The 18,406-nt window shown below is 33.5% G+C and overlaps 1 protein-coding gene across 6 annotated transcripts in view; it reads left to right on the top strand.

Annotated features, from left to right (window-relative positions):
• LOC130900500 (latrophilin Cirl) overlaps window positions 1-18,406 on the top strand; it is a 267,383-nt gene that overhangs the window by 223,760 nt on the left and 25,217 nt on the right. The window contains exon 1 of one of the 6 annotated variants that reach the window (XM_057811200.1): window positions 9,186-9,771. The exons of the other annotated variants lie outside the window; for them this stretch is intronic. The gene's annotated coding sequence lies outside the window, so the exon portion shown is untranslated. Of the gene's footprint in view, window positions 1-9,185; window positions 9,772-18,406 lie in introns of those variants that run through there. 6 annotated transcript variants of the gene reach the window in all.

Here is an 18,406-nt window from a genome sequence, read left to right as displayed (position 1 = left end):
CTATCAATTCGTAAACATTTTTTGGGATTAACTTTGTTCTATGAATTGTTTCTCCACAACGATGGGACTTATTTCCGACATTTTCCGAATGGATCGCCATGGATAATATTCTGTATGAAATTTTAACTACATCTTCAAATCACATGTGCGCTAACTGAATACATTCCATCTCCACAGAAATATTCAAGAAATAAATAAGTCATCTAATAAGAACTGGGAATTTTAAAAGGTGTGATAATCACACCCTCTCATCTAAATAGCAGGCTTCGGAATTGGTCACACCCGATCTCGCCAACACTTTTATAAAAGTGATTATTTTTATTACAGGACATTTATCCCTCAAAGAAAGGACTACAGAAATAACGAATGTGTCACCTCAAACATCAAAGGTAGAAACGGGTTCTATAGAAGACTCTGTTACTGCCAGCAACTAAGCGGAGAATATATTGACATTTATTTTAATGCAATCAAAATTGAATACATGTATGTAATTTCGTAGAATAAATAATTCATAATTTCCAAATTTTATGCTGTAATATTCAAAATTAAGTGTTATAATTAGTTGAAGCAAGCTCATTAAAGAATTCTGAAAAATAAATAAATAAGTTTTCTTCTTATGAATATGTAAATAATCGCCTAAGAATTTATTTTTGTTGTTAACGACTGCAGATTAAACCACAAAAATTTCAGTATTGAGTTAATAAGTTATTAAATTTAGTATCTACAATATTATAACTAGGGTAGAGGTTATTAGTCTTTTTCTTGTAACTTGGCCTTTACCTATATGACTAGACAGCTATTGAATATTCTAAACTGTGTTAACCTACCATATTATTCGAGAGAGTTACAGATTGGCTTTAAAAGCAGATTTCTGTAAAATCTTTGATTTATGGAATAAATAATGTGAAACCCCGGTTTGTTACAAATTGTCCTAATTTTATACTTTCGCGGTCCTCTCGTTTTTTGGCTCTAGAAAATCGAAAAATATCCTATTTCGATGAGTTTTTTTTAAATCTTCGTTTTTACGGCGGATTTATGAAAAATAATGAAGGAATACAGAAAATAAAACTTATATCGGTTAGGTTTGATTAGATTAGACTAAAAATTCAGAACAAATGTTCACATTTGGTCTGCTTTTGATAATCAGCAAAAATCTAGTGAAGGAAGGAAAGGCAACACAAAATTGGAGAAGTTGTAAAGGTCTGCAATTCAGACACCTACGATGGTCATGTTTACTAATGAGATGAGGCTATAATGGACTGAGACTACATTAGACTTTCTGTTTACTAACAAGTAAGCTCGGTGAAGATGATATTGGGTTTGAACAGTGGAAAATAGATCGATCACTTGTCGTATTATTAAAGTTTCAATTTTCGAATATTCGAGAGAAAATCAAAATGAGTACAAATGCACCCTAGGACAGGAGAAAGTAAAGACTACCAAAAGTTAACAGCGATAGAAGAACATCAAAATTTTGAGTAAGCTATAAACCTCGATTTCTTGATTTTTAGAATACATAATGTGAATATTCGGTGTACTACAATATTATCTCTTGTGAGTATTAAAAATAAAAAAGGAAAAGATCCAGTTTCTTTAATTGACCAAGCTTCTTCCGAAAAACGGTTGCTAATCTAAGTGCGTTGTTGATACGAGCAGAGATGTTGCAAGCCAGCGGGTAATTTTCCGTCAGAGTTAACAAATCTTGTAGTTTTTATGTAGTGACTTGATGTCTAACTTTGCCGTTACCTCCTTACGCTCTCATGAATTCTACGAAGGTACGATTAGGGTCTTCTTGCAATTGGTTTACTTCCTCCTGTACACCATGGTCTCTTTTGAAAGGCGCTAACCGATTTTGGTGGACTACTTTCGATTTGCGATTGGAGATCTTGCCTATGCCTCAATCTTTTTCTTGATCTGGTACTGGTACGCATGGTTCCGCTTCTTACAGGTATCTTCCTGTACAGCTGCCAACACCGTGTTACTATCATATGGATGAAGGAATACTTCTTCACAGCCCACTTTTATGGTTCTGTTTCTGAAGTTCAAATGGAAACAATAAAGATTCATTACGTCGATTCCCAGAATCACATCTTCTTCAATGTCAGCTACGTTAACTTATGCATAAACTTTTCTGTTCCAATTCCCAATTGGATTGGATTGGATTTGTGTTCTTCTATGAACGTTGGCACTTTCGCCTATGGCGGTCCGTGGTCGAGCCCTGGTTGGTAGTAGCTTTTTCTTGTACCTTATCATATCGGGTCTTAAGATGGTTCTAGTTGCTCCAGTGTCTACCAACAGAGTATATTTCTTCCCATTCACTTCTCTATCCACATATACACTGTCAATATGACATTTGAGAGAAACTATCAGTATGAGAGGTTCTTTGGAACGATCCTGGGTCGGTTCTGCCCTATCATAGCCGACCTGTTCTAATTTTTCTGCGCCTGTGGTTCTTCATTTGAGGGAGAACTCCGTACATGCCCTATCTCTACACTATTCCACATCAAATCTTCTTTGTATTCATGTATGGTTCTGACCTTATTATACGAAGTCATCGTGGCTGCTTCATATTCAAGAGCAGCAGTGAGGGCATCTACTAAGGGTTTCGGATGGGTTAATCGAAGCGTCCTCTGCATATCATGGTCGCGCAGGCCATCTATGAATGCCTGGATGCCCATCATGTTCTCTGGTGCTGATAGATAAGCGAATCGGACAGGAAGTCGGGCAATGTCTACTTCGTAATCTTGCAGAGTTTCGTTACACTTCTGTCTTCGGTTCTTTAGCTGCGACTGATACGGGTGTTCTAGATGTTCGTGAACATATCGCATGTGCAACCTTTTCTTCAGCTGTTCGAAATCATTAGTTTCTTCGAGAGGTATCGTCTGAAGTATATCTAAGGCATCTCTTTGCATTTCAGTGGTGAAGTTCACTGCCTTTTCTTTATCGAACCAATTACTCACTCTATAGACTGTTTACGTAATTGGTCCAAGACGTCCTACCGTCGAATAAAACGGATAAAACTGCCATTGTCTTTTGTCTTATATAGTATTTGTGGATGTAGGATTTTATTTGCTCGATCTTCTTTTCTTCTTATCTCGAGTTTGCAATATTTGTTTCTAACTTGATTTTCTCGTCAATCGTTGTCATTTTACCCTCAATATAATTCAGCGTTCTCATCTTGTTCTCGATATCAGATATAAGGGATGAAATTCTATTTTCGACGTCAGCAGCTTTGTCAGTTTTTAGCGATAAAATATCCGCAGAAATATCGTTCTTCATCTTCAGTGTCGAAATCTTCTTGTCAATATTGGCAGAGATTCAAAGTTGAAATATCGTCCTTCATAGTGGAAATCGACGAGATCAAGCTGGAAGCCTCGTTTTTGAATAAAAATGGTTCTGGATCAAAGACTTCACTTACCAGTGTCACTTTAAGTCTTTCTAGTAAATCCACTCTTCTTACCGGACGTTTCCAACTCCGATTCTCCAGTACGGCTTTTAGTTCCGTCACTTTCAGGTCACCAAGACCGGAGGAAATTACTGTCGCTTATGTTCTTAATTTATTTAAGCAGTTCACGCTACACTTAACTAACTTATATTAATTAACTTATCATTAACACTTAACTACCATATAAAATTTAGTTAAATTCTTCAGTTACGTTTTTATGTCGTTCCGTTCACTATCACTATTTAATATAAACTTAACTAAACTGTGCTAAACAAACTCGTTTATATATCCAAACGAAGTTCTCAAAAATTCTAGAAAATAAAGAAACAAAACAATAAATAAATAAACCTTCCCAGAAATTAGTTCAATAAAATAACGTAAACAAGTTGCCTACTATGATAAAAATTTATATAAAAACAAACATCAAACGAATTCCTGGTATATCAAACGTACCACGCATTCGCCATTTCGCATTTCTAATGCTCATGTTTGGATTGTTCGAATATTACTTGTTATTGATTTCAACAATTCAATTGGTTTTGTTGTATTTTTTGTATTTTTGTATATATTTTAAGCAGTTCTATTACCGCATATAAATAGTTTCGGCCGAATTATAACAGAATGTCCGGAAAAGTAGACTATTAGATTAAAACCGATTCTACATTTTTTAAAACACAAAAACTGCTTTTTTTAAATTGTTTTAGCTGATAAATTTCAATTATTTAAAAAATTTGATCATGCATGTGTAAAACGTGAAAATATTGTAGATGGTATTCAATACTGAAAGTGCAAAAAAATAACAAAAATCAATTCAGTAGGCTAGTGGCAAGTTTTTCACTTCGGATTTTTTACATTTTCACAACGTTTCATTTATGTCCTTATATATCTTCATAATTCCAACTGGCGCGACATGGCATATAAGTTTTTGTTTAAGAATATCCTCAAGACATGATGTAGGTGATCTATTGATTAATATAATAACACAAATTGTCAATGTCAAGTTATATTTTGATACAGACCGAAGTAGGTCGAAACATGTTATTCTAAACTAATTTTCATGAAAAAGAGACCTTAAATCAAGACAAACTATAACTACTACATTTAATATATGACACAACGATAAAATAGAAAACTAATTTTTTTACTTTGGTCAAATCCCGAAAACAGTTCAACATCTTGAACTGAAAACTGTCGTGTTTCGTGATTTTTTCTTGTAAGAAATTTCAGGTGCAGTGCAATAACAAAGCTACAAAAGTTGAAACTTCACATAAGCGAACCTAAAACTGACTCTTTCTCTTGTCGTTTTTTGATGGTTGTTGGTTTATCCTGTGATGAAATAAAGAAAAGATAGATAACTTTTTAATAATTCAGGTAATGCAAAATGGAACAAAATTCAATGAAGAATACTTTGAGGGTGCATTAACAAAATGTCAAAATCATCATCTACTGCTAAATTAATTCAAATATTCGATATACTTGCCGTCATTCACAAATTCACTGATTCTTTTATGGAATTAATGCTGATCTCAATTTCAGAGAGAAAAATACTTGGAAGTACTTCTCAATATTGTCACGTATACTTGAAATGATTTAATTTTCCCGTCCAAGTAGTGTTTTGGCCACAATTTATAGTTCATAGTTACGTTAGAGGGCGGTGCGGTTAGTGGGGTGAGCACGTAGGCCATATCGTCATGCTCTCCCTAAGATTATTGAAATCCGATGTTCTTAGAGAAGCTAACCAGACATCTCTTAACATCATTAGGCAAATTGTTAGATTTACTTAAGTGTTTGAACCTCGCACGTGAGAGCGCTGGATTATCACCGATGTCGTCGTCTAGAGTTTCTTCGTTCTTCGCGCACCAGCGGCATTCCACACCGTCCGTGATGCCTATAACATAGAGATTGCGTCTTAGATGACCTTTTCTTGTTAGAAGGCCAGTCACTAGTTGAATTTTGTGCTTATTAAAGTGGAGCAGTTGATTGGTAAGAAAGACAGAAGGTCCATTTATATGTGCCTTAATTTGTCTCATCTCAGGTGTTTCCATCCATTTTCGCAATGTTTGTTTTTCTAGTAGACTACACAGAGATGTAATAGATACACTTTTAGGTTTTGCTAATCCAGCCTCGTGGTTGCCCTTCTGCCCGAGTGACCGGGTACCCAAACGATCTGGACGTTGCAATCATCACCCGCTAATTTCATGGACTTTAGAACAAAACTAGAACAAACTGTTTAGGCCGTTAGAACTTGTACACCACCTTTGCTGTCTAAGCAGATTGAGATTACCGTGTTTCTATTACGTCAATTCAGTATCGACCGTCCTCCACTTTTCGTCACAGCAAATACTTCGTCTTGAAAAACAGTAGCATATTCCCCAAGCGTGAGAATTGAAAAGTCTGTCAATGATGTGTGCCTTCAAACCTTAGTTATTAAGGGTCACAGGCGCCATTTGGTCACTGATCTTCAAATTTTCACATGGCCAGTTACTTCAGCCTGTAATTCATGGAGGATATATAGTCTATGTGTCCACAACAGTTTTTGTATTTTCGAAAATACTCTATATAATCGGGATATTCGCTTATGGCACAAATATATTTTGAACAGATATATCTACCTCTGTTAAGATTTAATCAAATTTAAAATACTTTTCCACCAAATTTAAAATCTCAACGATTTTATAATTCCAGGAAAATTAGTACCCACTTTAAAGTTGTCATTATTTAATTTTATTTAAAGAGATTGTCAAAAAACTTAATCACACACACACATATATATATTTTATATATATATATATATATATATATATATATATATATATATATATAAAATATCCCGATACCTTAACGCCTGGAATTACAAAAAAAAGGGATCATTTTCACTAAAATTGTAGCACGTAGAAGACTGGTCTAAATTGTTGTGTTCCTACGCACCGAAAATATTTAAATTAGTTTTGCGTGAAGTATTGGACTGTGATTTCTTCTCCAACACAATACCGTTTCGAATTGCAAATAATAGCTCTCTGACTTTAGTTATTTCATATTTAATTCGACAAAGGACTATACAAAATGAACGCTTTTATACTATATTTATGTTAATGTCTATATCGGCTGTAAAAATGAATTTATTTAAAAGTAAAACGTACCGAAAGCCTCATAACTGTGTTTAGGTCAGGCACTTACTAGTAATAATACGTGTGATACCTACACGTTGAAGGAAAAGCCCCATAAACTATTTAAATTATTCAAATTGCTTTAAATAAAATATAATTGTGAATTATGCGTGCGTCTTGAAAAGTTTTTTATCTTGACATTTGATATTGATTATAGTATTAAATTCTTTGTACGATAGTATATTTTATATATCGTTATTATGAGCAGTTCAAACATTACGTGAAACAATAGCGCAAATATTTATAATTTACTTGTTTGCTGATTTACAATATTTACGTTGTACAGCATCTTGTAGCAGCAATCAATATATTCGTTTTTAGTGTAGTTGTCTTATTTGGTGGTCAGTACACAATAATTCAGAATTAAATGAACAAAAATATCTAAATTTCTATAGGTGAGGCGAAACAATTTAAACACTGGATACTAACTGCATCTTAATTTAAAAATCAAATAACACTTTCATAGTACTGTTAGGTAATCCAAGTGAGTAGTAGTTACGAAATCACATTTAATGAGTACGCTGGAAAATTCGTTAAAAGGCTCACAGTATATATGTTATATGTCAAATGTCGAAACTCCAACAGACCTAGGTTTGACTTGACAATCCACAGGTCCGACTTAGTCTTAAAGCATAAAAATGATGTTTTTAGGCCGTTAAATAAAGAATTCAAAGATAAATCTAAAAGAGACTAATTTTGTCAGGTAAACCTCGATTTCATTAAATTGGGATTTTTAATTACAATGGCATTTTATGGGGAAATTTAGAATAGTATGCACTCATTTCTCTTGAAAGACACCTGAACTTTGGGCAAGTCTTCGAAATTAAGAAAATTCTCTTTGTATTCTTCTATTTAATGCTTCGAAAAAATTGTATTTTTTGTTCCGGTTTTCATCCATACTCTATATAAAACCCTTAACTGTTTTATTTTGAGCGATATCCAAAACATCGAACTTCTATTTTGGCTCTGTTGATGCTGGCAATAAGTGAGATTACAGTTTTACAATGGCGATTGGAGGAAGTTGTTTGTTTCATGCCATTAGTATAAGCTTGAAGATCGTCAATTGTTTTTTCTTTATTCATCGGAATACTGCAGATACGCACAAACAAGTTGAATTGCAGTATAAATGGACGTTTGACCGAGTTTGCCGTTCACTTCCAAGATCGACTGGGAAGTTAGGAATATCTAGGTTTGACTAAAAATATTTCGGTTGAAGGCAAAATTGGAATGTAATTGAAGGTTTGCCCAAAGGCTTTAGCCAAACGCGAGTGTGAGAGTGAAGACGGTGTGCTCTCGTCCTCTCGCCTTCCCTCGCCTCGCCTCGCCTTTCTGTCAGTTTTTCGGGGTCGAAGAACGTGAGGATGAAAATAAACTAAATGACGCATTGGATCGGATAAGTGAATGATTAAATATAGAATAACTCAAGAGTGTGAATTGTTAGTACTCCTGCTGCCAAGACTCGTATCTAGAGTCTCCCCGTGAAACTCTGGATCTGCCATAAAATATATTATGTTCATAATCAGTATGTGCAGAAGTGGGAAATACCGCTAATCCATTGCAATATTTTGCGGCGGACTTTCTATTGAAGACGAAATCAAAAATACCTGAAAATAATACTATATTGGAGTCTAAAATTGACGTAACTATGATTTGTTTCCAAGTTTTTTTATTATATTTATTACATTAGAATAGTAAATTAATTCAGCAGGCTCTACTTCAAGATTGACTACTACCACTGTCAGTTTAAAATATCGAAGTGTAAGTTCTGACAAATTATCTTATTATGTAAATGACTGTAAAATGTATTTATAATTATAATGCGCTTGCTACTGCAAAGCGTTATTCAAAGTTTTATCCAAATGGACGGTAACTGGAAACAAACTTTTTAAATTTAAATAAGTTTGACAAAAAGTAACATTTGACCAATCTATTTTAAGTTTTTGGGAATATAGGGTAGAACATTAACTGGAGATTACTTTTCGATATTACTGACCACTATACGAGAAAAAATTAAACAGAAAAGACGCGGAAAGCTATTCAAAGGTGTTTTGTTTTTGCAAATCAACGCCCCTGCACACAAATCTTATGTTTCCATGCAAAACATTCGTGATTTAGGGTTTGAATTACTAGAACACACCCCTTATTCACCAGATTTGGCTCCGTCCGACTATCATCTCTTTCCTCAACTGAAAAAAGTTTAAAAGGTCGTAAATTGTCTTCCAACGAGGAAGTAATAAAAGCTATGGAGGTCTGGTTTGCAGAGCAAGAAAAAACTTTTTTTTTTAAAGTTCTAGAGACGTTGCAGGTTCGCTGTAATAAATGTATCCAATTAAGAGGAGAATATGTTGAGTATTAAAATATTTTGACATTGAAATTTTGTTTGGTTCCTTAGTAGGATAAGAATTTTTAAATATACCCTCGTACTTTCATACGCCAGTTTTATTTGTTGGTTTTTCCGTTCAATCAGTTGAGTTAATATCAAAAATACTACGAGACGAAACCCAGCAGTGACGTGTTAACAAATAAAAATATCTCATTCCAAAATTTAAACATCAAATTCGTTAGCGTATTGTTTGTATTGGTCATTTAGTTGATTCCTATATATTATTGTCGACTCTCTTTTATATAAACATCATTTTTCAAATAAAACATCAATTGCTCAGCTTCACTGGTTTCAACGTGATGGAATAACTAAAACTCTACAATTCGTTCTCTAAATTTTTACTTTGTGTGGCTAATTTTGAGGTTATCATTATTATCTCTTGTTTTATCATTGCATTGCGAAAATAATAGGACGTTTCATTAATCAATAAATAGTTCATGCGAAACAAGTATTCAAAACAGATATTTTGCAAAATATAGTTAACTATAAAGTTAGGTACGTTATAAAACAGTTTGTTTTTGGATCAACTACTGATAAGTCAGAAATTTTGGATCCTACTTAATTAAATCCAAATGTATCAGATAAACAGTTGCGATGCGAAAATACAGTTAGTTAGCGTTGATTATTTTGAATGGAAAAAAAAGTCAATTTGGCAAAAAATGGCATATCATTATTATTCTTTTCGAAGCAAAAAATATTGGGATCATAAATCAAGTATCTAAACTACGTAATTAATAAATGCGACGATATGATAAAAATTGAAGGTTAATGTTCAGGTAGGTAGGAATACTTTTATTTACGTTAAATAATTTTGTTGTATAGTTATCATTGAACTATACTCATTTGTATTAAAATCGACCTTGATTTTTGACCTTACATCAGAAATGAAATAACAATTGCAAGAAATGTGATACTCGGAAATAAAAATAAATATGTTTTGGTGACCCTTTAGGTGAATACACTCGTTTTCACGTCTAAGTATTGACAAAACGTCTAATTGTGATACTACATTCCAAGGAAGTCTTAAGAATTAACTAAACCAGAGTGCGGACGCTGGCTCAAATTGGGCAGCCTTCTTCCCTTCACATCGTACTCATGATTTAACGGATTCAATCTAGTGACCTAGGTAACATGGCCAGGTTCTATTCTATTTCTACTCCATAGTTCAGTGTGCAATATAAAGATGTCTACTTTTTTGCTGAAAAAAGAATTCTGAATACCCATTTATAAAAAAACAGTGCAAAAGGCTATTATTCTAATAGTCCTGCGCACCTAAACAAAATCACGATTCGTCGCTGAATACGATATTACTGAATTCTTCCTTCTCCAGTGGTCCACAGTCTAGGAAACACTAATCGTGGACGGAATGAAAAAGTGCCAAAAGTTCGAATTCAACGAATTATTAACAATGCTACGTTACTCTGTAAACCACTAGTCAACAATTTACGCATAGGAGCAGAACAGTCTCGTAAAGCTATTTGCCTGAAGCACCTATCTTGACACTAGGTGGTACACATCAGTTAACCAGTTGGTCTTCTTAGAATTCCTTTACCTTTTTCTATACACACGCATGACTTTTATTATTGCAAAACAGTTAACACGGTCGGTAATTTCGAACAAACCAATATCTCTTTAGGCCAAAATCCTTCCCTTTCAAAGATATTGACTTCTCCGAGTTGGAGACATTTTGTTACGATTAACACAAATATACGAACTCGTTAAAATGTACTGAATCACAGAAACAACTCACAATAATGATTGACTGATTAAACGCCAGAAACAATAAAACAAGTGAAGGAAGAAGTTATTAAATTAAAAACAAGTTTTACAGAAAATGACGGCAGAAATCAAATGGCAAATCTGTCACAATTCCTAAATGTTGATGAAAGGACTCAAACAGGAATATGAAACACAAGCTTTAATTCAAAACATCAGAAACGTAATATATGTGTATAGCCGCAAAAAACTTGGATATACGATAGAACCTCTCTGATCCGACACTGCGCCAGTCTGGCACTCCCATAATCGCTCGCTCCAGTAAGCCGGCGCTCTCTGACGGGCGTGTAAGGGGAATTACGTTAAGACATGATACTCAACACTAGTGTAAACAAACAACTGTCGATCTGCCGAGTAGCCTCTTATTTCGTGTGTTGCGAACATCTATTGTTTTAGTGTTATTCTCAACGTTGCTGTTCAGTTTATGCGTAGGAAAAATTTCATCATAGTATAAAGAAAACACAAAACATTAATGTTGCTTTTAAAAAACGAGATTCTGAGAAATATGAAAAGCTATCTAACCTGAAAATGAATACGGAGTCGGCCGTGCTACGATACACGACACACGAACAAACAGTAACAAAATTAAATCATTTTGCAAAAATCTTGAGAAAAATATTGAAAACTGGAGAGTTTACTCAGGATGAAGACAGTATGCTTGGTTCCTCCAAGAGCGAAACAGGCATACACCGATCTCAGGAAAAGTTCTCAAAGAAAAAGGCAGATTCTTCTACGGTAAAATAATGGGTCAGGATGATTTTCAAGCTAGTCAGGGATGGCTTGAAAAATTCAAAAAGCGTTTTGAAGTTCGTCTGCTAAATATGACGGGCGAAAAACTCTTGTGATACCGCAGCGGGCGACCCATATAAAGCTAAGTTTAAGAAGATCGTCAAAGAACTAGGCCTAGCTCCCGACCAAATCTATAATACACATGAGAGCGGTTTATTTTTGCAGCTTTTGCCTAAAAAGACATTTGTCCATCATGCTAAAACAAGTGCTGCGTGCCGAAAACTGGCGAAAAGCAGGATAACGTTCATGCCATGGTCAAATGCAAGTGGCATAAATGAACTGAATCTATTGTTGATAGGAAAGGAGAAAAATCCTGGGCCATTCAATAATATTAATCAACCTGTTGATGATAAAAACCAAAGTAGGGGATGGTTGATGCACGCTGTTTTTAAGGACTAGTTTTATGGAATATTTGTGTCATCAGTAAAAAAATTCTTAAGAAAGTGAAATTGCCATAGAGGCGTTGCTTATTTTGGATAACTACACTGATCACCCAGAAGAATCCGAGTTGAAATGTTGATGTATACAAGTGATAACTCCTCTTTTATAACCAATGGACCAGCATGTCATCCAAGTAGAAAAATGCAATACAAAAAAGCCTAATATCTGTATATTGCTGTACAAGGTTTTGTCAAAGGAAGATAGTGTCGTGAATTCATGAAAAGGAACGAACTTGAAAGATGTGGTTTTTTCACTTGTGAACTCTTGGGAAAATCTACCCGAAAACGTCCTTGTTTGTTCATGGAGAATCTTATGGCCAGATACGACACTGTTAGAGCAATACAAAAAAGAAAGATAAAAAAAATTATGCTCAAGATGTAGAAGAGAAAGTTTCTCTTGCTACTAAAGAACCTGAGGAAAATGTTAATCGTGAACAGATAGAAATAAGAGACACCGGCGCCGAAAAAATTGTAATGCTACAATTTGTGAACTACAGATGATGTGAGCCTGTGGTTAGCCGGCGAGCATATTTGTATGTAGCACAATACCACCGAATAACGACATATTACAACTAAAACTGCTAACTCTCTCTTACATACGCGTGATTGATTAGCCAAAAAGCAAAACAAAGCGCGCATCTTCTCAATTGGTATTTGTATTGGGTATTCAAGGTCTTTTTGAAATCCTTAAAATTAAAATAAATCCTAAAGTCATTCTTACCGATGATGATTTAGTGGAAAGAAACGTATTACGTAAATATTGGCCATCCTCAAATTTGTAATTATGTACATTCCATGTCCTAAAAGCATGTTGGCGTTGACTAACAATGGCAAAAAAATTCTGTACCAAAAGAAAAAACACAAAAATACTATGCCATGTTTAAAAATATTTTATATTCTAAGACTATTAGGGACCTCGAAAATTCAAAGCAACACTTTTTGGACAACTGTGATCATGAAAAATTTGAAAAATATGTTGAGAAAATGCTAACAAGAATACAGGAGTGGGCAGTTTTCTATCGGGAAAACCTTCCATTGAGAGGTACAGACACAAATAACTATACAGAAGTTATCTTCCGCTTATTGAAAGATATTCCTCTTGAACGCACAAAAGCCTTTAACGTAACACAATTAGCAGATTTTATTGTTACAAGCTTTGAGTCATATTATGAACAAAGGATTCTGGATTTAATTTTTGGTCGAGAGTCAAAAGTTGTTACCTCTAGGTACCTCAAAAACTATAACACGAATTGTAAAGTGATATCAGCAAATATGGAGCAGATGGAGTTTGCCATTTACAAATAATCAACTAATTTACAAGGTTGATATGTTATGTTGCAAATGTACGTGCCCTGTAGGATTTAACGACAAATATTGTAAGCATCAAACATTAGTGGTTAAAAATTATAATATTTTATCGGTTTTAAAGAATCTCTCCACAAACGCTAAATTAAAGTTGTACGAAATTACAACCGGTAATAACGCACCTGAAAGAATATTTCTTCCACTGCAAAATACAGAAATAACAGAACTCATTTTGGAGTGTGCTTTCACATCATCAGCGTCACACGTCCGAGAGTGCGTCGCACCAAAATAAAATATCTTCATCTCGACATGGAACATTGCAGCTTAATAACGAATCCTGCTTGCCTTCGGAAAGTGAAATTGCAGAACTAAAAGCTAAATGGATATCGTATTCTAATGGTATAGTCACTAAACTTGAACAAGATCCTCAACAATATTATCCTGCTATACAATCATATTTAAATAATGTAGATAAATATGCACACACAACCACTGCATTACTTAGTGGAAAGAGTACTGCATTCAAATATAAAGGAATTTCGTAAAAAAATAGGGCTTCTGCCACAACAACTCGCCGCAAAGGAAATAAAATTCCTATTTAGCCAACGTCAATGGCAAGAAGAAAAATGGAAGGAAACAATACTTTTTCTGGAAGAAGATCTATTGGAAACAGTTGGAAAAAATAAGCTGCACACGCAAAAAAAATTTGCGTAGAACAAAACGTAGGGCTTGGTGGTAATAAGTTCAGAAAATAATGTTGGTAATCGCGTTTATATTAATTTTGTTGTTACTATCATTTAGTAAGAGTTGTTAATACATTAGTATTTTTTTATTACGCATCCATTGTGTGTGTTTTTTTAGTTTAAATAAATAAATAAGATCACTAAACTTTTTTAACTAATCACTTAGGTATCATTGCATGATTTACGATATAAACGTTGTGTATGTAAGAGATATCTAGGCCATGAAGTGAGGATAGGAAGAGATAACCAAACGTGTGAGATAAAGCGTCGAATACAGTTAGGATGGATAGCTTTTGGCAAGTTGAGTAGTACCTTGAAATCAGACTTACCAATAAGCCTAAAGAGAAAAGTATATGAGCAGTGTGTTATACCTGTGATGTCCTATGGGGCAGAGCCGCTTACCCTCACGAGACAAACTGCAGGAAAGATGAGAGTGGCGCAACGGACAATGGAAAGGGCAATGTTGGGAATTACGAGAAGGGATAGAATTACAAATGAGAATATAAGAAGAAGAACAAACGTTAAGGACATTATTGAAATTATAGCCCAAAAGAAATGGAAATGGGCAGGCCATGTAGCCCGAATGACGGATAATAGATGGACGAAAAGAATATTGGAGTGGAGGCCAAGAATGTATAAGAGAAGTAGAGGCAGGCCGCCAACAAGATGGAGTGACGATGTAAAGAAAATTGTAGGAAATTGGATCCATACAGCTCAAGATAGAGATAGATGGTTTAAACTAGAGGAGGCCTATATCCAGCAGTGGATGGAAGATGGCTGATAGATGATGATGATGATGATGTAAGAGACGAGTTAGCAGTTTTAGTTGTAATACTACAATACTACAATACATACAAGTTATACTTCGGAAGTTTCCGATCGTTATTCGATGGTATTGTGCGTCCGCTACATACAAATATGCAGCCGGCGAGGAAAAAGAAAACGGGCAGTTTATGACAGAGCGAAATAATCGAAGATGTGTTGAGGAAAGAACAAGAAGAAGATAGTTATAATCGTGATGGAGCGTCTGCTGTTCATTTAATTAGCTATAATGGTGCAATGGGTGTCTTTGTTATTTCAATAAAGTGAGCAGAAGAAAATGATGTTTTCGCAAATGATATTCTTGTTTTAAAGAGGATTCAAGAGAATGTGTTAAAAGTGTCGTTGCAAGCTAAGAAGTAAAAAAAAAATTGACAGTTTCTTTACTCCAATTGAATTCCTCACCAGAACTGTAAGTCTTGGTATGTTTACGTTACTATTTACAATAGGCGAAGCCTAAGACAATTATTTTTAAAACATCATTTTTTAAAAGAGAGAATCAAACTCTTTTTGTCTGTAATATATACTTTTTTCTTAAAACTTAGAAATAAAGCTTTTTGTGTATTTTTACTATCATCAATCCGGCAGAACCCTAGTCTGATATCTGCCGGATTAACGAGAGTCTACTGTACAACAAAAATTGGGGACCTATATGATTTCCTACAGAATTAAAAAATCCAGTCAATATGCTAAGAACCATCGATTTCATATCATCGACGAAGATGTAATGTTTGCCGAAGTAAACATGTTGCTAGTAAAAATAGAAGTTTAAGATGTTAACTTTAGTTAGTTATTTAGTTGAACTATATGCAATGTGGTTAAAGAGTTTATATTTCAACTACTTGGTTAAATATACCGGTATTTGAAAATATATTTTTGCTTTTCACTTAGTCACTATGAACTTTGAATAAAGCAATTTCTTCTATTCTCGTGACGTGAAAGTTCTATTATTTACTACAGTTTTTAGTAATTTCCCAACTGCGAAATATCGATTTTCAAATAAAATTTTCATGAATTACCATTCCAGTTACTTTACAATTTACAAACAAACCAGTATCGGCTTTTTCATCAATTGCTTACACAAAGTGTAAACATACAAAAAACATTGTACTAATCTTCATTAATAATGTATAAAGCCGTTCATTTTTTCCTTTACTAAACGATAAAACACTTGCCGTAAATTAAAAGTGATTTAGTCCAGTTAATATTTCAGTTTTTAAATCCTTGACTTTCTAGTTCTCCTAGAAGGTTATTAAAATCGCAATTATCAAATAATTCATTGATATAAAAACTACATAATGCCCTAACGTACTAGGTATTAGATATGAAATACAAGTTGTTATACTATAGTATTATTTGCTTGAGTAGCTGTTGCCCGCGGCTTTCCCCACGCAGTTTTGTATAATTATCAGAGACAATAATATAAAAATTACTACTGATAAGTATTCGTAACCCTAGTTTATCTGTTCGTAGTTAAGGAAAAAATAGGTAGTAAAAATTTAAAAACTGACTAAGTTAAAAAAATATGGTTTTCCATTGCACCCCTTACAAAGAGTAGTGGTGAGAAATTAGTAAATATATTTTATATCTCTATTAATGATTATTAACGTTTTAAATCGCTAAAACAAAAATGCTGAATTTATTGGAGTGGGAAAGTACTGAAAAAAAATGACGAAAACGGTGTTTTAGTAGTCCATCGATGCTATGCGTACCACATAAGGCACACAAGGGTGACTGAAAAGTAGGATCTCAGTAAGTATCAATCATAAAACCAGTCAATAACTTGGTCGATCTTTAAATTCAAATTGAAGGACTTTTTATATAAAACATTATACCCTTTTCATACCCTAAGGTGTGAAACTATTAAAATTCCTGATATACCAGATTATTTTTTATTTTTTAACCTAAACGTAAAATTGGAAGATCATAACTTCGACAGACTTTCATACAAACTTTCATGCCCTTTGAGGATTGAATTTTCAAAAATATGTAATTATTTTTTTTTCAATCATTAGTCTGAACACAAAATCAGTAAAAGTTGCTAACTTCACGGACTTTCACACAAATTTCCGTCTCTATAAAAAAATCGTTTCTTAATGAATGGTTACGTTGTAAAAGGAATATATTATCCAAATTTTGTGATTGTAGCTTTAGTAGTTTCGGCTGTGCGTTGATAAATCAATCAGAATATGTTCTTCAAAAATTTATAGAGAAACCGCTTTTGTTCATTTGCTGTTTCTCTGATTATACACGGAGTAATTATTGCGAAATCTCGTCACAAGTATCATTCGAATGATATGAATTTAAATTTAATTTCGTTCACAATGGAACTATGAAGTATCAAAATTTTATTGTAGAAGCGCGAATACATAGGCAATAAAATGCTTTAGAAACTTTATTAAGCGATAAAATGTTTTTTCAACCAGTTTAATGTAAAATGCTTTATAAAAAATCTTGACTGTTATCATTCATCATATTCACCGATTTTGAAACCATAACATTTCTGTATAATAATTCGGTAGATAAGAAACTGTCCTAAAAATGTAAGAAGTTTGCTATAGCAATGTTCACTCTATTTTCAACATAATGTTCACACTTGATATTTTGTCATTGATATCATTGATACTGATTCTGATTATTTTGGCAAATTTAGTACTGTTTCCTGTATTAAAATTCAATTTATTCTAATAATAATTTAATTAATAATTTTTACTTTTCATTTTTTTTATTTTTCTATACCTCTTGTAGATGTGAAGAGTTTTTTTTATTAATGTATACAGTCCATATTTAAAATTTGAACAAACCGACCAAATTAATAAAATATATAAACAAAGAGAGTCGATTATTTGGAATAAATTCGTAAGATAAAATATAATTTTCTTGAAAAATGATGGGACCTCTCTATTAGTATTTCCAATCACTATTTTTTGCATACAAATCCCGATATAGAGATATGAAGTCAGTGTTGGTTTTTTCAATAGCGAACTGTCATTTTGATGGCTATTTTCACAGGGCGTATAATGTTATATATTAACTATTCCGCAATATCCTAAACGGGATTGAAATTCAAACACACGATTAACTTGAAATCTCGTAAGAGTCCATGCTAACAATTTATCAGATGCTTGACAAATAGATGAGAGTGACAAATTTCCGAGACATGATCCAGTTTTGGATCCTAAAAGTCTTCCTGTCTCTTATATCCACCGTACACATTATTATGGATTAAACATTGAGATAAAAACATTATTTGCGAAGGGCAGTACTGTGAAGAAGATTAATCCAAACTCCAAATTACTTTTTTAATTTGTTATTTAATTAAATAATTCATCTTATTGTTTAATCACCCCTCGTGATTATTAATCTAACAAATAAAATCGATCTACAAGACTATAAATATTGTGAACGCATTTTTATACAAAAACTTAACACTTCCTACCTGAAAAATATCGTATCGTCCGACTGATTCCTGTTTTTAAATAAATTCTCACTTCTCACTTTTTTTTTGTAAATGAATTATTTAATTTCTTAACTATATT

This window comes from Diorhabda carinulata, chromosome 1 (genome assembly GCF_026250575.1).
Source record: "Diorhabda carinulata isolate Delta chromosome 1, icDioCari1.1, whole genome shotgun sequence".
Taxonomy (NCBI): Eukaryota; Metazoa; Arthropoda; class Insecta; order Coleoptera; family Chrysomelidae; genus Diorhabda; species Diorhabda carinulata.
The sequence above is the reverse complement of the archived record's forward strand: the minus strand, read 5'-3'. Positions and strand labels throughout refer to the sequence as shown.